Raw genomic sequence first — 19323 nt, forward strand, 5'->3', positions numbered from 1 at the left:
CAGAAAGTTAGGTGGGCGGATGAGATTAAGAAGTTTGCAGGGACAACATGGCCACAATTAGTACATGTCCGGGGTAGTTGGAGAAGTATGGGAGAGGCCTTTGCCCTGCAGTGGGCATAACCAGGCTGATGATGATGATGATGATGATGACATGCGGCTCGTCTACACCCCGATTCCGTAATGCCTGCATAACTGCTGAGGTTTCAAATGAATCAAACGCATTCTCGTAATCAATGAAAGCTATATATAAGGATTGGTTATATTCAGCACAATTCTCTATCACCTGATTGATAGTGTGAATGTGGTCTATTGTTGGGTAGTCTTCCTAAATTATGCCTGGTCCTTTGGTTGGCCGAAGTCTAAGGTGTTTGTGATTCTCTTTGAGATTACCTTAGTACATAATTTGTAGGCAATGGAAAGTAAGCTGATGGGTCTATAATTTTTCAACTCTTTGGCGTCCCTTTTCCTATGGATTAAGATTGTGTTGGCGTTCTTCCAAGATTGCCGTACGCTTGAGGTCATGAGGCATTGCGCATATAGGGTGGCCAGCTTTTCTAGAAAAATCTGCCCACCATCCTTGAGTTTCAGTTTAAGTTTATTGATGCGCTTGAAATGCTTTACAGAAAAAGTAACTCTAGGAGGTCCCATAGTCAAAGACTGGGGAGGGACCTCCAACAATAAAGACATAGAAAAAGTACACTTAATGCGGTTAACAACAGCAGTAGCAATCCTAGGAACAGAAAGTATTAAGAAACAAAGTCGAGTCATGGTAATAACAATGAAGTATAAATACAAAAAGCAGATCCTAGAAGTATTATTCGACATACAGACAGACAAAGAACTTTCATTTCGACATACAGAAGCGTAAAAGAATATAAAACACAATCACTTTCCCAGCAAGTGGTGACGATTTTTCCTCTAAAATAAATGAATGCAAGGAGATGATTTAATGGAGGGCGGTAGTGAATTTCATATTTTTGTAGCCAAAAAGTTCGTAGTTTGTTTGCCGTAGTTAGTCCTTGGTTTCGGTAGGAGGTAGTTATTATGGTGTGAAAATCGAGTGCCAGTGAAATGGGGGGTTTCGTCTTTGGATATCAACGAAATTGGTAATTCTCCTCGACAAAATTTATACGTCAGAATACTAAGAGAACATTTATTTAAATCCACTACTGACAAAATATTGTATGTGCGGAGTAATGGCAGAGCACTACATGAAAAACTGCTGTAACTGATTATTCTCAAAGCTTGGTTTTGTGTGTGTTGCAGGGGTGCCAAGTGAGTTGCGTAAGTATTGCCCCAAGAAGAAATGCTGTAAGAGATGTGGCTGTGAAGAAATGCGTAGTAGAGTGAAAGTATCATACGTATACGAAAATAGGGGCGGACTTTGATTAGTATTCTGATACCATATGCTGCTTTACGGGTTAATAAGGATATGTGAGCTGTAAATTTCAAATGATTGTCGAGTTCAACTCCAAGAAATGTTGCATGGTCAACAACCTGAAGCGAAGTCGGACCAATGTTAATGGATGGCTTCTCCTGTACACTTTCTTGCGGGGATGAAAAAATTACAGATTTCGATTGAGTAGCATTAATATTGCGGATATTATCTCGGCACCAATTAACGATTTTAGCCACGTAAGCATTAAGGTAAGATATTAGCCATTCCAAGGAAGTGTTAGAAGAATAAATTGTTGTGTCGTCAGCATATAAAATACAACTGGAATGTGTAATGTATTCTGGAAGGTCATTGATGTACACGAGGAATAAAATTGGTCCTGGTATTGAGCCTTGTGGAACCCCTATGTCAGATAGTTTGGTAAGCAAATGAGTATCAGAAATAGAGACGATATGTTTTCGACCATGTAAATAACTGCCAATTAGAGAAAGTGCTGGACCACACACGCCAACAGCATTTAGTTTAGCAAAAAGTATGTCATGATTTAATGAACCGAATGCTTTAGAAAAATCAATAAACAAGGTACCAGCCAATTTACCTGTGTCAATGGCTGTTTTAAGATGATCAGTTAAAGTAATAAGCGCTAATTCAGTTGAGTAACCAGATCAAAAGCCAAATTGATTAGATGACAAAATACTGAACTTTGTGAGATAGCTAGTTAAACGTACTACGAATAATTTCTCAATTACCCTGCTGAAAAATGACAAAATAGATGTAGGGCGGTAGTTTAATAGCGAGTTCTTGCTACCCTTTTTGAAAACAGGAATAACTTTGGCGATGTTTAAGCAGCTAGGAAAGACGCCAGTTTTGAAGATTAGATTTATTATGTGTGAGGGTGTATCACTGATAAGATGAGCTATAAGCTTTACATCAGATAAGTTGAAGTTATCTAAACCAACTCCAGTGTTTTTTCAGCTCAGAATGGTCCCCATGCGCACTTCTTCTGGGGAAAGTGGATAGACAAAAAAACTGTTGTGGCAAACGATGATAAGCCTTGTTGATGTGAACTGAGAGACGTGGCTGGTCGGGGCAAAAAGAATCGACAAAGGCGTTAGCGATGGCTCAAGGATTATTAAGGGTTTGTTCACCAACTTGAATAGCAGTTATGACGGGGTTTCGCGATGTTCAATTTAAAAATTCATTGATAATTTTCCACTGTTTTTTAGAATCGTTGCCAGTACGGTCAATTTCCTTTTCATGATACTCTTCCACGGACAACGAGGAAAAGCGAACCTTTTCTTACTCGTGGTTAGTGTGGTTGATTCGGAAGTAGCGTTAAAAATTATATTGCAAAACAATTCGAAGGCGATTTCTGAATTATTATGCGACGTAACGGTGTTCCAATTAACTTCGGCGATTTTCCTAACAGATGAAGTTTTGTCGAGATTTTCTCTTTTAACATGCATATCTGAAATATTGATATTGGAATTTATACGCACGATTATCGGATAATGATCAGTTAGTGAAACTTCAATGACACCCGATCCAGGAGTAATCATGAGGTTCGACAATGCATGGTCAATTAGTGTATCCGGACCATTTATATTCCGCCGAGTAGGTACAGTTACAAGTGATTCGAGGCTTTGTCCATTCAAAGTATCTGTATAAGCAGTGTATGATGAACTGTGAACATCTAAAACATTAATATTGATGTCACCCATATTAATGATGTTTTTACGTTATAGCGATAGCGTGTGTAAAACATGGTTTAGTTCTAAACAAAAATCATTAATGGATGGCGAAGGCGATCGATAAACAGAACCAACCACTAAATTTTTGGCGTCAATATCGAGAAATGATGCGTGCAGCTCAATCCACATTCATTCGCAATTTACTTGATTAATTGTTAAGTCCTGACGCCTGGAATATTCTAACTCTGATGAAATGAAGGCAGCTGCGCCGCCATGACTGTTGTCACTCCGGTGACAGTATTCTGGTGCATAAGAAGAAAAAGAGAGAAAAAGAGTACGAGTTGTTATCGGCTTCGCTGAGCCAGGTTTCATTTACACATATGATCGAGAACTGGTGTTGACAGGATGATAGGAAATTATAAATGTCATCAAAATGTTTCCGTAAGCTGCGTGCATTAAAATGTACGAGGGATCGGCAAAGAGGCTTAAGGTAAGAATCTAGTTCGGACGGTGTGAAGAATGAAGCCATAAGGGGTCTGTTGGGTACGCATTGACATTATGCGCGTGATTCAGGTTAAGAGATAACAGAAAGGTCCTCTTCACAGTTAATGCGGTGAACTCGGCTGTCTTCGGACTTGCGTGCGTTAATGCGGCAATTCTTAGTCCAGAGGAAGCGCCATCCTTATTCTTTCTTGAGTGCTAAGGACTGAGGAAACAGGCTCTTGTTGTCAAGAGGAAGGAGTTCGTTAATGAAGATGAACCCCGCGTTCTCTCCAGAGAAACCAAGACTGCCGGTATCCATCCTGGCCTTGCGAGCCTTTGCCACGAAATCATTTTTTTAGCGAGGGAGCAAGACCTGGCAATAATATTTTGATGACCTGATTTAGTGGGCACACGATGCGCTATCTCGATCTCGACCGGAGCAAGAGAGCATGCCGCCTTATCGGCAATGGCAGTTACAATAGAAATGCAGTCTTCATCGTTTGTAAATGGTATTGCTTTGATCTCAACATTGTTGACTCTAGAATACTGTTCCATCTAGGCTAGCCTTTTTTTAAGGGCTTCATTTTCTGATTTCAGAGCCTTGTTTGATGTCGATAGCTCAGCTTGCTGGGTACGCGTGTTCTCGACAATTTCATTTAGCATGGCCGGACTGCCATCCATGCCAGAAACTTGGGTACGCAGGGTGCTGTTATCCAGTCCAGCTTCCTGCAGCTTCCCTTCCACATCGGAAAGAAGGTTCTCGACCAGTTTTTGCAATCTAGAAATTGCACCTCGAGATCATCGAGCCGCTTGGCCAACTCAGCATTGGTAGGCATAACGGAAAAGCAACTTGAAAAACGATAGAGTACGAAACGCCAATGCTGCAGCAGCAGCAGTTGCGGTCACAAATACTCTTATGCTATCCAGGGGAAATAAGTACCAACCTGTGAAACGTAGAAGAACCACACTTGGACCGCAATCGCTCCCGCTTTGATGCCGGCGTCCATCCGACGGAAGCTTTTACGGCCTCAAATGGTCTGGCGCAGACGCTCTGGATGCAAACCCCTCGCCACGTAGCGGAGCTAGGAAGCTGCCTTTCCCCTTCGCATAGCTCCCAAGGCTTTTTTTATTTCTTCCGGCGTTACTTGTGGGATGTCAAATTCCTCTAGACTATTCCCTCTTCCGTTATCGTCGTGGGTGCCACTGTTCCTGTATAAATTTCTATAGAATTCCTCAGCCAATTGCACTATCCTATCCATATTAGTAATAATATTGCCGGCTTTGTCTCTTAACGCATACATCTGATTCTAGCATATTCCTAGTTTGTTCTTCACTACTTTTAGGCTTCCTCCGTTCCTGAGAGCTATGCTCAATTCTATTTATTTCATACTTCCTTATGTCAGCTATGTTACGCTTGTTGATTAACTTGGAAAGTTCTGCCTTTTGTGTTCTAGCTGTACGGTTAGAGGCTTTCATACATTGGCGTTTCTTAATCAGATTTTTCATCTTCTGCGATAGCTTACCGGTATCCTGTCTAACGAAGTTACCACCGACTTCTATTGCAAACTCCTTAGTGATGCCCATAAAATTGTCGTCCATTGCTTCAACACTAAGGTCAACACTAAGGCCGCGCGTGTTGTCCTTGTGTCTTCCTTTTGTGTGTGTTCCATTGCGGCCAAAAACATGTCTTTTAGCAAGCACCAACTAGGCCAACAAGCAGTTCTGTTGCAACACTAAGGTCCTTTTCCCGAGTTAAAGCCGAAACACCCATTCTGTAGCTTGATCCGGAATCCCTCAATTTTCCCTCTTACCACTAACTAATTGATCGGCTTCTTATGTACCTGTTTCTTCCGTTCCCTAATCAAGTCTAGGCTAATTCGAGATCTTACCGTCCTAAGGTCACTTCAGCTCACCTTGCCGAGCACGTCCACATCTTGTATGATGCCAGGGTTATCGCAGAGTATGAGGTCTATTCTATTTCTAGTCTCGCCATTCGGGCTCCTCCACGTCCACTTTCGGCTATCCCACTTGCGGAAGAAGGTATTAATTATCCGCAAATTATGCCGTTCTGCAAATTCTACTAATAACTCTCCCCTGCTATTCCTAGACCCTATGCCATATTCGCCCACTGACTTGTCTCCAGCCTGCTTCTTGCCTACCCTGGCATTGAAGTCGCCCTTCAGTATCGTGTATTTTGTTTCGACTTTACCAGTCGCCAATTCCACGTCTTCATAGAAGCTTAAGACTTGCTGGTCATCATGACTGGATGCAGGCGCGTAGACCTGTACGACCTTCAATTTGTACCTCTTATTATGTTTCACAACAAGACCTGCCACCCTCTCGTTAATGCTATAGAGTTCCTGTATGTTACCAGCTATATCCTTATTAATCAGGAATCCGACTCCTAGTTCTGGTCTCTCCGCTAAGCCCCGTTAGCACAGGACGTGCCCGCTTTATTGCACTGTATACACTTCTATTGTCCTCCTAACCTGACTTAGCCCCATTATAACCCATTTAATGCCCGCTAATTCCTCCAATAGCACTGCTCGACTCGCCTCTCTAAACATTCTACCGTTAAACGTTGCCAGGTTCAGATTCCAATGACGGCCTGTCCGGATCCAGAGATTCTTAGGACCCTCTGCTGCGTCACAGGTATGACCGCCGCCGTGCTCATTTGCTTCGCAGCTGCTGGGAACTGAGGGCCGTAGTTTAATTGTTGTATTCATATAGGAGGTTGTGGCCAAGTACTGCACCAGGGTGGCCAATCCTGCTCTGGTGAGGGAGTGCATTACCGGTTCTGGTCACCTGGGTCAGGCCGCACTCCAGGACTGTTTATACAATTTTATCAACACGCGGATTTTTTCTTTTCTTTAATCCGGTGGAAAATAGCGCGGCACCGGGATTTGAAGCACGGTCCTTTTGCACACGAGGGGGATGTTCTACCTCTACGCCATCGATGCAGCTTTATGATTATATATTACCAGAATTGGGACGTTCCTCAGAATGTGCCCTAGCAGTGCAGAAAGCCTGCTGCATATTACATTCCATTGAGAAAGTAAGTTTGGCCTTGCTTTGTGTTCGCTTGTGGGGCAATGATGAAAAGGAACTGCATGGCTCTTCAAGATCCATCCCAGTGGTCCAATAAGACAACCAACGTTTTTGTCATGTAAAAGCTGAAGTACCAGGAGACAGGCCAGGATTAGAGCCCACCGCCTCTCAAAGCACGTTACGAGAAGGCTGCAATGCAGCTAAGCATTCTGCGTATAATTCTTTGCTACGATAAAGTAATACATTGCATACAACTTGATAAAAATCATCAATTTAGAACATACGATAACTATATGATAACTATGTGACACATATGAAACATATGATACGGCTGCTATCTTTACGGATACCAGCAGTAAAGACAAACGTGGTGAAGTTCCGCAGTGCGGCCGGCCAATTAACCATCATGTGCAGCAAGTGCTCCGATCGTGATACAGTTGCCTATATCTGTATTCCACGTTCCAAGTTGACGTACAAACCTGCACGCTTATTCCTTCATTCCAAGGACAACGACAAGCTGCTCCATCATCCTCCAAAACCACGCTTTCCAACTTATTGTGTAGAATCAGGGCCCGCACCTCTTAGTAACGCCCTACGTGAGATTCAGAGTATTCAAATAAATAATTAAATAACATTCAGTTAATGCATCCTTACGTAGTTTTTACGATTGCTATCCCGATCGTTAAGCAAACACCAATGGTAGACGAAGCTTAAGCGACACGGTTAACTCCCACAATAAAAAAGAAAAAAAATACGCCTATGTGCGAACGAGCTAATGAGCGCATGCGTTTCGTCGTTACAGAGCTGAGACGTGAAGCTGACCTTAACACCATACTAACATGCATCCGTTCACGTGTAAATAAGCTGAAATCTAACAAATTGCCCAGATGTGTCGTTATTACCACAACGTAACAGTACCAGCCTACGCGTGGTTAAATTAAGCAGTGCGACCGGCCATGACAGGAAGCGAATTCTCAGATCGCGATACAAATGCCAACAAACATTCTATGATTTCAAACGTACGCAGCTTTGCTATACTTAGGCAATCGCTGTTACGCAAATAAAGCGCCAACAGCACACGTACCGGAGTTTAAGCGACACGGTTGCCACTACGAGCACGCGAAAGAATAAGTTAACTGAGAAAAGGTTTCACTGTTGCGTACTAAACACACGACCACGTGCGAACGAGCAATTAAGTCGGCGCAAACGTTTCGTCCTTCACAGACGCTCGAGGAGTAAACTTCTCTTGATGTCACCACCATACTAGCATCCGATCACATGTAAGCAAGCAGAAGTTAAAAGTCGCCCAAAAGTTTCATTATTCCAAGAAACCTCCATGTTGCTGTTTGGCAAGACCGATTATGGGGGCGAGGACTTACGGAGTCGCCATCTGTCGGAAGCGCCTCCCTTGCGTAGTATGAGGGATAACGCGGCGCGCTCCTCACAGGTTTGGCTTACGACGCTCAATAAAAACACCAGGCGCCCCTTAAGAAAATATGAGATGAGTTTCATATGAAAGTGTTATGAGTTTTGACATCACAGCCATAAAACTTTCTGACGAATTTCTTTAGAATTTCCTGATGTATTCCTGATGTCATTCTAAAACATATTTGCCACCATCTTTCTGTTAAATTATTGATGAGTGTTTTTCTTGTGGGCGTGAAATGTCTTCCTAATGTGCACTTCAAAGCAGTTTTCTGGTGACTTTCTCATGCTTTCCTAATGAATCTCTAATGGGCTTATACATTAGACTGCTGGTGCTCATAGCACTGCTTTAACGAAATTGGCCACCACGTGTGGTAACAATTCCTGATGTGTCCCGATGGCAGTCAGACCTTATTTAAAGATGTTACATGTGCTTGACTGTCTTTGGGGCTTGATACATGGAGCCTGTATGCATGGAGGTATGTCCAGCGAAGATGCAGCACTTTTGACAACATGTACCTGGGCCCGTACATATGCTGCATGTTAGACATTACTCAAAGAAATAAATTTAACAAAAACATTTATTGGGCATATGAATGCTTCGTTACATGCAGAAGGAGGTTAAAGGAAAGGAAAACACAGTATCAGTCTAGTTACTGATGTGATATTTTCCTTGCATTTAATCTCGCCACTTATCATTGAGGAGAGGCTGTTCTTGAGGTGGAGGATCGTCGTCTTGGAATGCACGTGTAGCCTGCATGGTAGAAAGGACAGAAAATTAAAAAAACTTGGCAATCAACCACAGAAATACACGCTGTATCACTTGCTGCAGAACAATCTGGAGATGTTATAGCTAGTTCTGCGAAAAATTTATGTCATGTCGGTTCACACAAAGTTGTTGAGGAACCAATGTGTGGCCTATGGGTGCAGCAGTAACTACAGTAAGCAGAAATCGCTCTTGGCTGTGCCAACGTGCAACGTGGATCAGCTGTGGCGTGTGTACATGTTGTGAAATACTTCGGCTGTATCGGTTCCTACTCGACAAAGGACACCAGTCTGTGGACTGCTAGCGTGAATTGGAAAATCTTCTATCTGATTACATGGGATGGAAATGAGCAGAGGAGTGCTCGTGCACGGGCAAGCCAATGCATCCTTGGGACATCCAAGTGCCAGTTGTTATAGAATATTTGCATCAGCTACTGGGATATTTCTCGTACATTTCAAGCCTACTGTCATACCTGTGTTGGCCGCCGGTATGATGGCATATATCCCAATTAAGAAATACACCACACCATGTCTGGTTTTTTTTATCGTTTACACCCGAGCGCTGTTTCAGAGGGAGGGCCCAAGTTGAACAACAAATGCATAGACGCATGATAAACAAACTTGCATAAAAAGAATTTAATAATTAAGTATGGTGATTGCTATTTCATGTCATTAGAGAGTATTCCTCTTTGTCATGCAATCATCATGAGCATTGACTGACACACGTCCCATTTTAGATGTGGTATTCCTCACTGATGTGTTGTATCAATCGGTTGCCATAGGCGAACAAAACAGATGAACAATCTAAATCCAGTGCACAGCTAGTCGTGTCAATGCATAATCAAATGGGACGAGCACACTGGTCCTTTGAGTGAATTATGGTGCTCTCCTAGGCGCATGCTGAGGCACCGGCTAGTCTGCATGCACGATATACAATGGACCAAATATGCACGTGATTGAAAGAATAGACTACACTACCCCTGACAGATACGAGACAAATTTTGGGTATCTTTAACTAAGCAAGTCTCTAATGCCTCGGTGCCTTTGTCAATTCACGTGTGGACTGCTATGCACATATATTTCCAGCAGCAATAAAGTAGGCAGCATATGCACAACAGTTCACAACTGAATTGAGGAAGGCAAGGAGGCAAGCGAGGTTTGCTTGGTAAATGATAGCACCAAATCTGTCCAGTACGTGCCAGAGGCAGTGTACTGTATTTTTTTCACATGTGGTCAAATGTACATAGGGCAGACTGGATGGTGCCTAAATATGTACCTATGAGATCACCATATTTCACTCAAAAGACCAGTATGCTCGTCAGACTTGGCCACAAATATCCGCAACGGGGCTTCAGGCCGGATTAGGATTGTTTATCTGTTTTCACCCATGGTTGCAAATTGGCAAGAGAAATCAGTCAGGTACACCACATAATTAACAATAAGTGTGAGCCAGCCCCCATTATCAACGCATGAAGAAAGGCGTCCTTTCTAGATTACAAGGGATAAAAATTTTTCTGTGCCTATTTACTGACTTTTTTTATCCAGACCGTTTATCGAGATCTTATGTTTTTGTATTACAACTTATACCTTGCCTCTAAAATTAACTTGTGCACAACACAAGCGCACATCCAGTGCTACTTTTGTTAATCCTTCCATCAACATAAGCAGTCAGTTGTTAGCCGAGGTCATGTTGTATGGTCTCCTTTCCCTCGCTTCGTAAATTTTGTCCTGAAAATTTACATGAACTGACCGCCAAACTCAAATTGACACTACAAGTGTCGCCGAGTGGACATGGCTGGTTCTCAGAAATGCAAGAACAGTGGTGGGTATCTGTTGGCACCCTGTAGTGTGTGCAGACTAGCTGCGACATTGCTGCAGTAGACACACTCACAACTGCTACAAGGCCTACTAGCATGAATGGGAGCAGCTTGCAAAGAATGTGAAGAAAGTGAGAGAAAATACAGCAAGCTTACCAGAAAACACCTCACTATTTAAGCAACTGCAGCACAATGAATACTGGCGTTCCTATTTCATTTCAAGAAATTCGAGCTCATCAAGTGTATATTTGCCAGTGGCAGTTATTCTGAGAACCAGACAGAAATAATTGTAAATATCAAGGCTAAGCAATGGTATGCACGCTGCGTGCTTAGACCTGTGGCATATATGGCACACTAGACTTCAAATTTTTACATGGAGAAAACGTGCACATGTGTAGCATAAGTAGAACGGGAAATATGGAAATATATGCTGCAGCATAGGAAAGAGTTCTAAACAAATAAAACCAAAATAAAGATAAAACATGCCGTGTAATAAGGGAAAATAAAATTGAACTTGTAGCCAAGCGATTGATGCGAGAAATATACTAAACGTCAGGACATGTGAGGTGTAGTTTTAACTGAACAAGATAATGTGTGCATAATGTCTACAAACACAAATAAGCAGCAAGTTGAATAAAGTTGTATAATTATTTAGCCTATTTAGCAAGCTGGAATAGTAATATGCCAATAAACTTATCTACTAATGATACCGAGATCCTACTTTTGTGAACACGTACACTCAATGCATACCTGACATGTCCATGCAGATTACACGCCGTGTTGCTACAGCCACAGCCACGGGTTATGTGGACACTGTAGGGGGTCACGGCTTCACCACTAAAAAGAGAATTATGTGTTAACTTTTATATGTGGCACCATAAAACTGTCACATCGTGAACACATGCAAGGAGCACGTAAAAACATTCACGAAAACAATGCCTGCACTGGTGCAGGATGGCAACAGAGCACAAAGTCGAAATCACTGATGAATGTCACTATAACAGGGACCCCTTCAACAAAGCAAACTTTTGTACACGCACGCAGCAGCAGCAGCAGCAGCGCATTAAATGAATGTTTGTTTACATAAAAATTCTAGATTTTCTTTCATGACTTTAAGCAGCTTTCCCCTGCAACGTTTAGTTACGTTAAAGTTATGGCAACACCCCTTGAAAACAAACCTGTACCAGCAGCACGCTGTGATTGCTTAGATTTCTTTCTCTAATACTGCTCGTAAACCGAAAACCTTGTAAGCAGAGATTATTTACAACGTTGAATCATTTATAAGCGAGGAAACGTCATTGCAGTAACAATCGGTCAAGAGGCAGATGAGCCGTTATCATGCGACCTCAGCAGAAGAGCGGGAGCTCACGCACAAGCGCGCCCGATCAACACGATTATTTCCGAACGTAATCTTTCTCATCGGAAGAAAACGCTTATCAAGATTTTCAATTCCGCATTCTGGCAATAAATTTGCGCAACTAAACTCTGACACGCAGCAAGCATCGACATAGGTTTCACTGTTGTCGTGTGAGTTCTCTTTGCTACGTTCGCAACGCGCTCTATGCCCACACCAGAAGCACGCACAACACGTGTGTAGTTAGCAAGCACGGTTACTCACCTCTTTAATGGTACGACGCGGTCCAAAAGCGCCCTCCAAGTTGCCAGTGGTGCGATGTTAATCCCAGCATACATGCCGGTGGATAGTGGACGAGCAGTGGCACGCTAACAATACGCATTATTTCTTTGCGACGTCCACCTAACTTTGCACGACAACCAGAGACAAAGGGAACGCACCCCGCCGCACGAACATCGTTGGTCCACATTTGGCTGGCGCGCCACTCATACGGCGAGTTCGCAGCGAGACACAAGCTGTCTGTGGCACTTGCGCGCAGGCGAACTAAGTCGCATTTCATTACAGGAAACACAGAACACACGATCAAACAAGCGCATCGTTGCAGCTCGCACACCCAACCGAGTCACCGAGTCGTTGTAAACAGAGCGGCAGGCTAATTGGATGGATGCTATAAGCGTCCCTTTTGAAGCGGGGTGGTGGGTGGCGCCACCAAAAGGTCACACGTGGCCAGCAAATGCCTCGGCCAGCGTCATCTGAGGACTTGTGCGGCTTCCTAACTGCGCATAACTGTTGCAAGACAAACAGAACCACAGATAAGTCTATATTATAAGCTATAGTTTAGCATAGAAAGAAATTATATGACGCATTTTAAATTTTAGGTCGCTTCTGCTATCTGCCGCCACCAAAAGCATGGCCTTCGAGATCCCAATATGTTATCCCTATAGAAAGCCGTCGCTGTGGCGTTATTCGAACGATTTCCAGTTCGGTTACCTCTCTTAAAGCCCGTGAATTACGTATTTCGCTCCTTACCGTGCTACCTGCGCGGTCACTTCATTTTAAATAACTTCCTGCTGTCATTAACATCAACTGTATAGCCTCAGACATCGTTGACGCGATCTCCGAGGGACACGTGTGCGATGTTTCAGTGCCCGTTGCAACAGCGTCAGACGGAAAGCATCAAATCGCTCATGTGACGCAGCTTACACCGCTGTCGACCATATCTTGCTTTCGTGTTAGTGTGTTTAATGTGCGCAGGTTGCACTCCTGTCGTCCGTGCCGTCTGTGTTCATCGTGCGACCCACGAAGATTCCTCGAAAAACCCACATGTCTCGGCCGCGTGCATTTTTGCTATGTGGTATGTGCCAGGAATGTGCGCTGGCCTACGATGTGCTTGCAACCAAGTACTACAGTGCGTTCCAGCAAATAAACGCTGCCGCTTACGCGAAGTTTCCCTTGTCATGATCATGTCAATCTGCACAATTGTCGGTTGACACTTAAAGACAAGTAATGCAGCCGAGAAATCAAACTACGCAGAACAAGGCATACGCTATATGTTTGCACTGTTTACCAAATGTGATAACGGGGGAATACGAACTCACAGTGCTCTTTAAAAAGAAAAGAAAATGACGTCGCTGTTTTGTGCCTAGCCCTCATAAATCGGAATCGTTTCCAGAGTACTCGGCGCTACCGCTGTGTTATATCGTTTTCTTCATTTTTGTCTCGTAGACTGCCCCCAACGATGAATCTGAACCACTCCCACCAAAGGCCAAGGGTCCGTGTACCTTAACTAACTATATACTAATTAACGGTAAATTATTTATCATCGTCTTCATTAACACCAGTGGTCATAGGTTCGACTCCCACCTATATTCATGGGTCCGAGTGCTCTAAGTATATCTTAATTAATTGTACATTAATTAATACCGCCTTCATTCATACCAAAGTTCGTGGCTACGACTTCCACAGAAGACCGTGGGTTCAAGTGCTTTAACTATATATTAATTAAATGTGCCTTAATTAACAGCACCTTTAACAACAAAGGTTCTGGGTCCATGTGTCTTAATTGACTATATGTTAATTAACAGTACCCTTATTAACATCACCTTCATTAATAATAATGGTCGTGGGTTCGATTCCAACCCATGGTAATGGGTTCGAGTGACTTAATCGCTATATCTTATTTAACTATGCCTTAATTAGCATTGCCTTCTTTAACAAAGCTCGTGGGTTCGGATGCCTTAAGTAACCATCCTAACTGTGCCCTAATTAACACCGCCTTCATTAACACCAATGGTCGTGGGTTCGAGTGCCTTAATTAACTATATAATAATTAACTGCTCTTTAAATTAACACCGGCTTCATTAACACCAAAGGTCAAGGGTTCGACTTCCACTGAGGGTCGTGGGTTCGAGTGTATTAATTAGATGTATCTTAAATAACTGTCTTAATTACCTGTGCCTTAATCAACACCAATTGTCGTGTGTTCGTAGCCTTAATTACCACCATTGGTAGTAGGTTCGACTCCCATGAAAGGTTGAGAGTTTGTAACCTCTTTGTAGATCGTGTGCTCAAAGCGACCGTGCCGGAGTTTCCGCCACATGAGCCATTTAATGCTATCACATTACAAAGAATTTTTCACGACTTGGCATCGTAGACATCTTTATATGATGTACTTTGACATTACAAATAACACAAAAATCTGAATATTCTTCTCATCAGAAATCATACGATGCATTGTCATTTGAGTCTTTGATGTACTTGTGATGCCAAAAAACATTAGACGATGCATTTCTTATGAATGCCTCATGTCACATTAGGAACACATAACGCTCTCTACAGAAACTCATGGTTCAGTTTCATAAGGGCGGCAGCCCTCCTCGACATTCCTCTAAGTACTCTCAAAATGGGGGAAGTTTTTTACTGTCAAAATAATGATCTCGGGCAAACTGAAAGCATAGAATTGTTTACAGACGCAATCTCTTTAACGAATGTGTACAGTGAACACCACTGCGCGCGGTCGCTGCAATGGAGTCGCCCTAACCGGCTTCTTGCGTGAAAGGTAGGCAAGCACTGAAAGTAAACTATGTGAAATATGTTCTTATAATGGGCTGTCTGTATAACCGAATGGAGCATAACCGAATGAAGCCTCAAAGCAGCGATTGCACGGGTTCGCAGCGACCGATTGCTTGTCTGCATGCATGTCCGCGCACAACGTTTTGCTTTCGCTGCGAGCACGTTTTCGTACCGTGCGACGAGCTTTCGGCCGCAGAATATTAGCATTTGACATTACACTAGCAACCATTGTTGTGTGCACGCTATCAGAGCTGTTCAAAAATAATTTCATTATAGAGATTTCGACACCTACGGCGACTGTGATATGCCGTCGCGACGATTCAATCTTTTTTTTTTTCTTGTAAATCTCCGACGTTTCAATATTATTTCTCAAGTTGTGTCGCACTGTATGTTTATGAGTCTTCTCAGCGTGCGATTTCCCCTTGCTTTTTTTTTCGTAAACCAGTACGTTAATTCATAACACAAACATGACCATGTGCCATGCCTTTCTTTAATGTTCTTCGTACCACTCCATTTCCATTCAAGTGAACTTGCCAGAATCTAGCATCAACACCTTGATAGAGCAAATAAAGAGTCATTACATAAGCCGGACAGCGGGCGCGGGTGACCATCTCAGTGCGCGTTTTCTGCCACTCACCAAACATCGCAGTCCGGACGCCGTAGCAGAAATGTTCCTCGCGTCTTTCCTTGCTGTATGCCCGAGTTCTAGCCGATGGATATTTGCCGCTTCCAAGTTTCGCGAGCCAAGCTTCACGCTGCTTCTTGTCCTGCGGCTACGTATGAATAAGTCTGACACCAGGCTCCGTTGCGTACGTCCGGCACTGCGGCACCGAGCAGTCACCCACCATGCTGCACGCCTCCAAAGACAGCCAGTACCTATTATAGTACTTTCAAATGCTGTCAAGCAGATACGCACGGCGATAAAACCTCACCCCATAATGAGAACCGCAGCGGTGGTGGGACTTTATATTTTCGTTTTCAGTTCGCTTCGGCACTTCCGAAGCAGCTGACGCAGCCGCTGTGTCCACGTGATCCCTCATGTCACGTAATTTGACGGTGGTGACAGCTTTTCCAGTGGTGGAGCTCGCCCCCAACATAAAGTCCTAAAGACAGGCGTATCAAAATTCAGCAGCGTTGCCGGCCATAACTTGCAGCAAATTCCCCGACATTGATACGAATGCCTACAAATTTTCAGCTATTCCAACCTTATGCAGTTGTACGATTGATTGATTTCGCAATCGCGGTTACGCAAAGGAAACGCAAACGAACCTCAAGCAAGGCTATTCCGGACAGTGCGTATCGGGAAGTTATTATTATTAATGCTCATTGCCTTACAATTCGCCACTCTTCAGGAAAGACAACGATAACTCTCGCGGACCCATTTTGTGGGCTACATAGAAGAAGTTAGCGGTTCTAAAGTTTCACATTCAGAAATCTATTTTCGCCAGATCTCAGCGCTGCGCAGAAATATAGTACAGAGTAAGCTCGGAAGTTTGCAGAAAAGCAGTGCCATGCGACCAAACGCAGCACAACGGATGGTCAATCGCCGATTGAAGTTACCGTCGCCGCAAACCATAAGGATGTACATTGCCCGTCATTCCATTACGCGCAGACGCGAAACTTTAGTCTGAAGGATGCTGCTAATAGAAAAAAGAACTGACTTCATGAACTGTCACTTACTTTTGTTAAGCGTAAGACGCACAGGCGCCGCGGAAATGGAGCACACGACGAAAGCGTTCACCTGCTGGAACTGACAAACGTTCACGCTGGAACTCATGAGCACATGACGCAACCGCACTATCAGAGAAAGCGCGCGAACTGAGCGTGTGTGAGCGCGGAGCGCACCAACCCAGCGACCTTCAGGCAGTGGCGTAGCTAGGTCGTCAGGCACCCGGGCCCATGGGCCTTCTGTCACCTCCCCCACAGCCGGGCGTAGCCGCCGGCGCAGAGGGGAGTCTTCAGCCGTATATGACCCGTTTCCATCAGTGCCATCGAAATTGTAATCAGCGGACCGCCGAGCGTAGGTTGCATCGATCGGCTTTGGGTTGCAGGTAAGGTATTCGATGATATTAAGTTAATGACTTTGGTGAAATGGTACTAAACACATCATTTTGACACTTGTCGTCCAGTACGAAAGGGTGCGGCGCGCCAAACTACACAAACTGCACGGAAGAACGGCAAAGCTTGTTACGCGGTGCCGTGCGGACAGACGAGACCGGCCATCTCCGAAAGGGACCAGAATATGCGAGGTGCGTTCGCCTTCTTTACAGAGGTGAGTTCGGCTTGTTTACACTAAAGCAGCCTTTATCTCGAGTACCGCTTATGTACGCGCTGAAATGCGTACGCCTGGCCTGAGAGGTTGTTCACTTGTGAAATTTTTGGTGTATAGTGGGCACGGGAAAGCGGCAACCATGCAGTCACCGCTAAACCTTTTTATTGCGAAAGCAATACTGCTCGCACTTTCGGCCCATCGGTGGTCGTGGCGCCTCCTTACACAGCTGCGCGTCACGTGACCGTGTGACTTCACGCCAGACCGAGAGACGGGGCCCCAGCTCGCGGCATCCATGGTGGAGGCGAAGCCTTGCGCGCCGCTGCTGCGGCCCTACCGAGAGAGGGCGCTCGCTGGTGTGACGTCACGGTATATGGATAAACGAAGGCAATGGATATATGGAAACACAGGAAAAAACCATAACAGTCAAAGGGAAGAGAATGGCAGCCATAATGAAGCACAGAGCGCTATGGGGATACAATAGGTACGAGGTCCTCCGAGGTATGTGGAAAGGGGTAATGGTTCCAGGACTTACTTTTGGAAATGCGGTTGTTTGCTTTAAATCAGGGGTACAATCAGGTCTCGACGGGAACCAAAGGTCAGTGGGTCGCCTCGCATTGGGCGCTCACGGGAAGACTACAAATGAAGCTGTGCAGGGGGATATGGGCTGGACTAGTTTTGAAGTGAGGGAAGCTCGCAGAAAAATTGAGTATGAAGAACGGCTGAGGAATATGGAAGAAAGTATTTGGGCTGAGAGAGTGTTCAGGTATCTGTACAGGCAAAACATTGATTCACAGTGGAGGAAAAGAACTAGAAAGCTTACCAGCAAGTATGCGGCCTGTGGGGTGGGCAACACAGCAACAAGGAAGGTCAAGCGGAAAGTCAGAGAGGCTGAATTAATCTCATGGGTGGCGGCAATGGAAAAGAAACCTGCCATGAGTAACTACTTAAGAGGAAAAAACGAAATCAGGAAAGAAACCATTTATGACAACTCAAAGGGAAGCTCATTACTTTTCGAAGCGAGATCGGGATGCCTTAGAACACGCACCTATAAAGCGAGATATAAGAAGGAAGAAGAAGCATGTGCTTGCTGCGGTAAAGCTAGGGAAACGACGGAGCATATTTTATTAGAGTGTGAAGACGTCTACCCAGCGGTCGATTTAGGTACCACTGGCCTCCTTGAAGCCCTTGGGTTCAGCGGGAGCAGTGGTAAAGCAAACAGGTCCGCAATAGACATTAGTAAGAGGCGATTGGAGGATTGGTGGAAGAAAAGTAGGGAAACGACAAAAGACGGAGACGTACAAAAGCACAATTCGCAATAGGGGATCAGAAAGTTTGGACGCGGTAGTTCATAGTGTTTTTTTTTTTTTTTTTTTTCATTGGTTAACCTAGGTAGGATATTAGGCAGCATAGTAGCAAGAGCTTGGTGGCGCAACCCACCGCCCCGTTCCAAAGGGGACGTTCATAACATCCATCCATCCATCCATCACGCCAGACCGAGAGACGGGGCCCCATCTCGCGGCATCGATGGTGGAGGCGAAGCCTTGCGCGCTGCTGCTGAGGCGCTACCGAGAGAGGCGCTCGCTGGTGTGACGTCACGCTAGGAGGATAAATGGGGCTACAGCTCGGCTCCTCGCAGTGGTCGGCGCGCTGCCTTGCGCTATGTCGGATGATGTATAGCCATAACTTTAACAAAAGGCAACCATGTCCACACCATCAGCCGAACCAAGGCGCAGCCAAGGGTATTGCTTTCGCAATCTTCCAGACTTAACCAAGCTAAGCCTTCAGCCAATTTTTTGCTTCTGAGCATGGCTGTATCCCTCGGCCTGCGCATGTGCGGTTTCACCAGTGCTCATTCTTAATGACTCACCGACACCGCTGCGAGTCCTGCTATCTCACGCAAGTCAAGATCTTTGGTGCCAGAAAGTAATCCAGGGCGTCATCTTCATACCTTCGCACACGGATTCACAGCCGCCAGCGACATCTCCCTTCTGGCTCTACTT

Source organism: Dermacentor andersoni, chromosome 2 (assembly GCF_023375885.2).
Source record: "Dermacentor andersoni chromosome 2, qqDerAnde1_hic_scaffold, whole genome shotgun sequence".
NCBI lineage: Eukaryota > Metazoa > Arthropoda > Arachnida > Ixodida > Ixodidae > Dermacentor > Dermacentor andersoni.